The sequence below is a fragment of the Staurois parvus genome, unplaced genomic scaffold (assembly GCF_062004578.1).
Source record: "Staurois parvus isolate SC_StPar_1 unplaced genomic scaffold, SC_StPar_1.0 ptg000570l, whole genome shotgun sequence".
NCBI classification, from domain to species: Eukaryota; Metazoa; Chordata; class Amphibia; order Anura; family Ranidae; genus Staurois; species Staurois parvus.
Window position 1 is genome coordinate 1413702 of NW_028318366.1, and position 6567 is coordinate 1420268.

Genomic DNA, 6567 nt, shown 5'->3' on the forward strand with positions numbered 1-6567 from the left:
ACAAGTGAAAGGTACAGATGGGGAGATAGGCCGGGAAAGTATTTAATGAGAACTTTAAGACAAAAGAAAAATAGAAATTATATTGAGAAAATAAGAAACCCTAAGGGGGAATTTGTACACTCAACCAAGGATATTGCTAGAATATTTAAAGAGTACTATAATGAGTTGTATAATATCATACCTCAGGATACGTTCAGGAAAACGGAAACAGTAAATAGAGAGAAAAGAAAGATATACTTAGAGGAGGCAGGCCTACCGAAATTAAGAGAAACACAACTGAACTCTCTAGAGGCAGAAATAACCACAGAGGAAATAAAATTAGCATTAGAAAGCATGGCGGGAGGGAAAAGCCCAGGCCCGGATGGATATACGGCCAAATACTATAAAAAATATAAAGAGCTTTTAATTCCCAAAATGAAGACTTATATGAACGCCTTGGGGAACGGGATGAAGATAAGGGGAGAGTCTTTACAGGCGAATATAGTATTGATACAGAAGGAAGATAAAGATCCCTCACAATGTGCGAGTTATCGTCCCATAGCGCTGCTGAATGTAGACACGAAAATATATGCAAAGGTTCTGGCAAATAGACTGAAAGAACTGATGCCGGAGTGGGTACATGGAGACCAGGTGGGGTTTGTCTCGGGAAGAGAGGGTAGAGATAATGCTCTGAGATCACTGTTGCTTATACAGGAGGGCAAAAAAGGGAAAACCCCAATGATACTGATGTCGATAGATGCTGAGAAGGCATTCGACAGAGTGAGTTGGGGTTTTATGATGGACACTCTGGAAGCGTTGGGAGTGGGAGATAGAATGAGAGGGTGGATTGGAGAGTTGTTTAGAGGGCCTACCGCTACCATAATGGTAAATGGAGGAAGATCAGAGTACTTTAAGATGTCAAATGGTACAAGACAGGGATGCCCATTGTCCCCACTGCTATACGTATTGTCACTGGAGCCCTTATTGTCCATGATTAGGAAGAACATAGACATAAAAGGAATAAAGATAGGTGATAGAGAACACAAGGTAGTGGCCTATGCGGACGACCTGATGTTTTGTGTTGGAAACCCTAGAACATCACTTCCAAATTTAATGAAAGCATTGAGGGAGTATGGAGACCTGTCGAACCTGAAAATTAATCCGACAAAGACCGAAATCTTAAACATAAATCTCAAAAACAGTGAAAAAGAAAGACTACAAGAGGAATTCCCTTTCCTTTGGAGAGACAAAGAATTAAAATATCTAGGAATAAAATTATCAACCTCAAATAAAAACCTTTATAAAGCCAATTATATAATATTATTAAATGAAATTAAGGAGGAGCTGAGGAGGGTGGGAAATGGAAATCCATCGTGGATAGGCCGTATAAATTTGATAAAGATGGTAATTGTCCCCAAAGTATTATATAAATTTCAAATGATCCCAATCAAACTCCCAGAGGCATATTTTAAAGAACTGAAGAAAATGATAATAAAATGTATATGGAGGAATAAAAAGCCTAGAATAGGGTATGAAACGTTGACTAGAAGTAAAGAAAGAGGAGGACTGGGGGTACCAGATTTTAGGAGATATTACAAAGCGGGGATTATTGCAAGAATCTTCGATTGGATTCATAATCCGGAGAAAAGTTGGGTCAAAATTGAGAAAACACTGAGTGGAATAAGTTTGAGTAATAGTATCTGGGTGCCTACACAATACAGAGAATTAGAGGAGAGCACAAGCACGTACACTCTTATTGTTTTAAAAGAATGGGATTTATTACACAGACAAAAGGGGTGGGTTTTTAATTCACAACTAATACCACTTAGGAACACAAAATATTTCATCCCGGGTAAAGATAGTATAGCAGGGAAATGGATTATAAAACAGGAGGCGCAATTGAGAGATATAATGGTAGGAGAGGAAATTGGGTCATATGAGGATATGGAGGAAAGAAAGGGTGAAGTCTTTAATAAGATGGATAGATTAAGATATTACCAACTGAAGAACTTTTTTGAAAGCCTTCCAAAACCTATAAGAACTAGAAAAGACTGGAATCCATTTGAGAGAATTTTTGAGTCACGGGGAAATGGTAGACACGGAACGGCAAAAATACATAAGATATTAATGGAACTTGACACAGACACAAAATTAATGTACATAGAGAAATGGGAAAGAGATATGGGAAGAATAATAGAGGAGGAGGAGAAGAAGAAGATGTTCACATTAATTCACGAAAATATTAGCATGAGAAAAGTGGAAATAAATTATAAATGTTTGAATAGATGGCACATTACCCCTTACCTGGAGCACAAGATGAATACGGAAATTTCACAGATGTGTTGGAGAGATTGTGGAGAGGTGGGCACGTGGTATCATATGTGGTGGGAGTGTCCAGAAATACAGGTGTTCTGGCGAAGGATAGTTTACTTGATAAGTAAGATTACTAAAATTAACATAGGATTAGACCCAGAATTATGCCTCCTCCATATCTCAGAACTCCCAGTCAAAGTATATAAGAGGTCAGGGATATGGTACTACTTAACCGCAGCAAAGAGTTTGATACCCAGGTACTGGAAGAAAAGAGAGGTGCCAACTGAAGAAGACTGGATGGGTAGAGTAAACCAGATTTCTGGGACAGAAAGATTGTATTATACGCACGAGGATAAGTTGGAGAGGTACAATAAAAAATGGAAAGGATGGGGAGAATATAAAGAAATGGCGAAAAAGGTGAAGAGATAAGGTCCTGGGTAGTCGGTTTAGAATTGGATTTAGGAATAACAGAATCATATGGAGTAAATGAGAGAAGAGAGAATATGGAGCGTGGGAAGGTGAGGGAGGGAAGGGAGGGGACGGGGAGAAGGAGGGGCGGGTATACGGGAGGGGGGGATGGTATGAAAAGAAAGTTATATATAGGAATAAATTTTATAAGGAGAAAATATGTTTCTGATAAATATTTTAATAGATATATTGAAATGACTTGTATATGATTTAAAAATTAATAAATATTTATAAAAAAAAAAAAAAAAATAGCCAGGAGCTCCCGATCTCCAATATCGTAATTTCTTTCCGCCAGCGTCAACTTCCTGGAGAAGAACGCCACAGGATGCAGTAGCTCCTTGGTACCATTCCTTTGGAACAGAACCGCTCCTACCGCGTTTTCGGAGGCGTCCACTTCCAAAACATATGGGAGCAAAGAATCCGGATGGCAGAGAATGGGAGCAGAGGTAAACAATTTCTTGAGCGTTTCTAACGCCGTCTGAGCTTCGGGAGTCCACTTAAAGCGGATCCCTTGTTTAGTCAGTTGCGCGATTGGGGAGACCAGACCGGAGAAGTTCCTAACAAACTTTCTATAAAAGTTTGAAAACCCAATGAACCGCTGTACCCCCTTCTTATCGGCGGGTATTGGCCAATCTAGGATAGCCGTGACTTTCTGGGGATCCATCGTGACCCCTGCGGGAGAGAAGACCAGTCCCAAGAAAGTAATTTTGCGCTGTTCGAAACAGCATTTTTCTGCCTTGGCGTATAGTACGTGTTGACGTAACCGTTCCAACACCCGTAACACGTGACTTCGATGAACCTCCAGTGAGGGAGAGAAAATTAGGATGTCATCCAAATAGACAACCACGAAAACATCGAGGAAGTCCCGAAAAACGTTGTTGATAAAATGTTGGAAGGTTGTCGGGGCGTTACAGAGCCCGAACAGCATCACCAAATACTCAAAGTGACCGTATCTCGTACGAAAAGCCGTCTTCCACTCATCCCCCTCCTTGATACATACAAGGTTATATGCCCCCCGCAGATCTAATTTAGTAAAAATCATTGCTGACCTCAATCTCTGGAGGAGCTCGGGGACTAGGGGTAATGGATAGCGATTTTTTACCGTGATCTTATTCAGATCACGGTAGTCTATGCAGGGCCGCAATGATTTGTCCTTTTTTTCTACAAAGAACAACCCGGCCCCGGCTGGGGATGTGGACGGGCGAATAAATCCTTTCTGAAGGTTTTCATCAATATACTCCCTCAGTACTCCCGACTCCAATTCCGATAGAGGAAAGATACGGCCAAACGAGATTTCAGATCTGGGTAGGAGGTCTATGGGGCAATCGTATGAACGGTGCGGGGGAAGAATGTCTGCTCCTCGCTTACTGAATACGTCTAAGAAGTCATGGTAGGCCGGTGGAATAACCTGAGACAGATCGGTATCACCATCCAAGCACAGAAGAAACCGGGGAGCCACGGACCCTGTGACGTGGCAGTGACTCAGACAGTATGGTGACCGAAATTGAACTGTTCACTTCTCCCAATCAATCTGGGGGTTATGGGCCCGCAGCCAAGGGAACCCCAGAATGATTGGAAAAAGGGGGGATGCAATGGCATCCAGACGGAGGAACTCTTGGTGATGGTCTGCCATCATGGTAAAAATAGGAGGTGTCTCCTGGTCCACCACCCCTGATTTTATGCTAGACCCATCTGCCAAGAAGATGTTAAACCCCCTTTCTTTGGTCTGGAGAGGGATCTTTTGCCGGTGAGCAAAAGTAAGATCGATGAAACAACTACATGCTCCCGAGTCAACGATTGCGGTCACCGACAAGGTTCCTCCAGGGAGCTGTAAAGACACAGGTATCGCCAGGTAACTAGACAGATCACCCTCTTCTGCAGGTAAGGGAAAAGAAAAGGAAGCGGACTTACTCATTTTTGCAGGACAGGAGCGCACCTGGTGACCAGCTTCCCCGCAGTACAGACATAGGTTCTGCGATCGTCTCCTCTGACGTTCCTCGACTGATAAAGTGGAACGGGCCAGTCCCAGTTGCATGGGTTCCAAAGTGTCCCCTGGTTCCGTGCTTCGGGTATGGTTCCCTGGGGCTGGAGCTGTTTCCCTCAGTGGAATCCATGCCACCCTTTGACCCTGGCTGCTCCTTTCCAGCCGATGTTCCCTCAGTCTGCGGTCAATTTGAATGGCCAACTCTATCAGTTTCTCAAGGGAGTCAGGTAGGCCTACTCATGCCAACTCATCTTTGAGGGACTCAGACAGCCCGATGCGGAACTGGTGACATGGTGCCGCATCGTTCCATCTGGTATCTCCCATCCAACGCCTAAAATCGGACGCGTATTCTTCGGCTGCCCGGCGGCCTTGCCGTAGGGAGTATAGGGTAGCCTCTGCAGAAGCAGCCCGCTGAGAGTCATCGTATAATACGGCCATGGCCTGAAAAAACTCAGTCACGGAATCAAGATGGGGGTCGTGCTTCTCCATCAGACGGTGAGCCCAATCCTGGGGCTCATCCTGAAGGAGAGAGACTATAAACCCCACCTTGACGGTCTCGGTGGTGAACGTGCGGGGCTGCAAGTCAAAAAACAGGGTGCAGGCGTTCCGGAAGGCTCGGAAGCGGCTTCGGTCTCCACAGAATCGTTCTGGCAGGGGAACGCGGGGTTCAGGAGCTAGGGACGCAGCAGCTGCTCCGGATGCCGGGGTAATGGGTGATTCCGCAGTTGGGGGACTCTGAGCAGGGAGAGTCAGGGTGGCTAAAGACTCCATGCGGTCCTCCAGTCGGGTGCAGCGGCTGTGGAAATTCTGGACAGCCTGGGTCAGAGTTGCCAGGTGCTGACATATATCCTCTAGGGACACCGGTCCTCTTCCTGGCTCTGTCATGGCCGCAAGGTACTGTTATGATCCGCCAGGTGGTGCCTCAGGCTGCCCACTTGACAGACCTACCCAGAGCGTGGAGTCTAAGCCCCGGTCTGTGCTTTCACCAGGGCCCCTGATGGTGGGGATGGACTTGTAACAGACCAGGGCCAGGTCATGACCTCCGAGCAGGCGCACCAGTGGCAGAGGGAGCCTCCGGGGATGTATGCAAGTACCGGGAGAGCCAGATGTGAGAAGGACGGCGGACCTAGCAGAAACTTCAGGATCACAGATAGACCTTGCGGCAATTTAGGACAGTGCAGGGCATCTTTAAATAGTGCGCCCTGCACGGTCATTGGCCGGCCAGGATGCGCCCCGGGGCTGTCATTGGCCGCCCGAGGCACGCCCGCGGCTCCTACTGTGCATGCGCGGCGTCCTGTCAGCTGCGGACCTAGTGCCTGTGTCCCGGCGTGAGCTGTTGCAAGTGCGCGTGCGCCGGGAGATGCGCCGCAATTCCTGACACCTATGCTCCCCAACCAATCTCAGGACAAGATGTTACATGGGGTGTAAAGCAAACTTAGTCTGGGTCCAGTTAGTGAAGCATAATGATAGTCCAAACAACAGAAGGCCTTCTTCTTATTCTCCCAACTTTTCTGTGTCTCTAGCATTCCTTGGCAGGCTTACTGTGTGTAAGTTGTGTCCTGGTGTCACGCCTGGTGTCCTGGATATTTACACACTTCTTGTATAGTGTGTGTCAATGAAGTAGCACAGGGAACATATTTGTGGAACAGCTAAAACTATTTGCAGGACAGACCACCAGGTGAAAACAGCAGAAAGACCAAAGAGTCTCACCACCAATGCCTCTGGAAGGGTCACCTTTTAGTTTTCTTTCTGAAGTGCTGCTTTTTTAGTGTTCGCTATTTGGAATTATTGGTAGCCATACTCAGAAAAGCCCCTGTGTTGGA

General features: G+C 45.8%; 1 protein-coding gene across 1 annotated transcript in view; it reads right to left on the reverse strand.

Annotated features, from left to right (window-relative positions):
* LOC149450595 (uncharacterized) overlaps positions 1-6567 on the reverse strand; it is a 119388-nt gene that overhangs the window by 77302 nt on the left and 35519 nt on the right. The window lies entirely within an intron of this gene.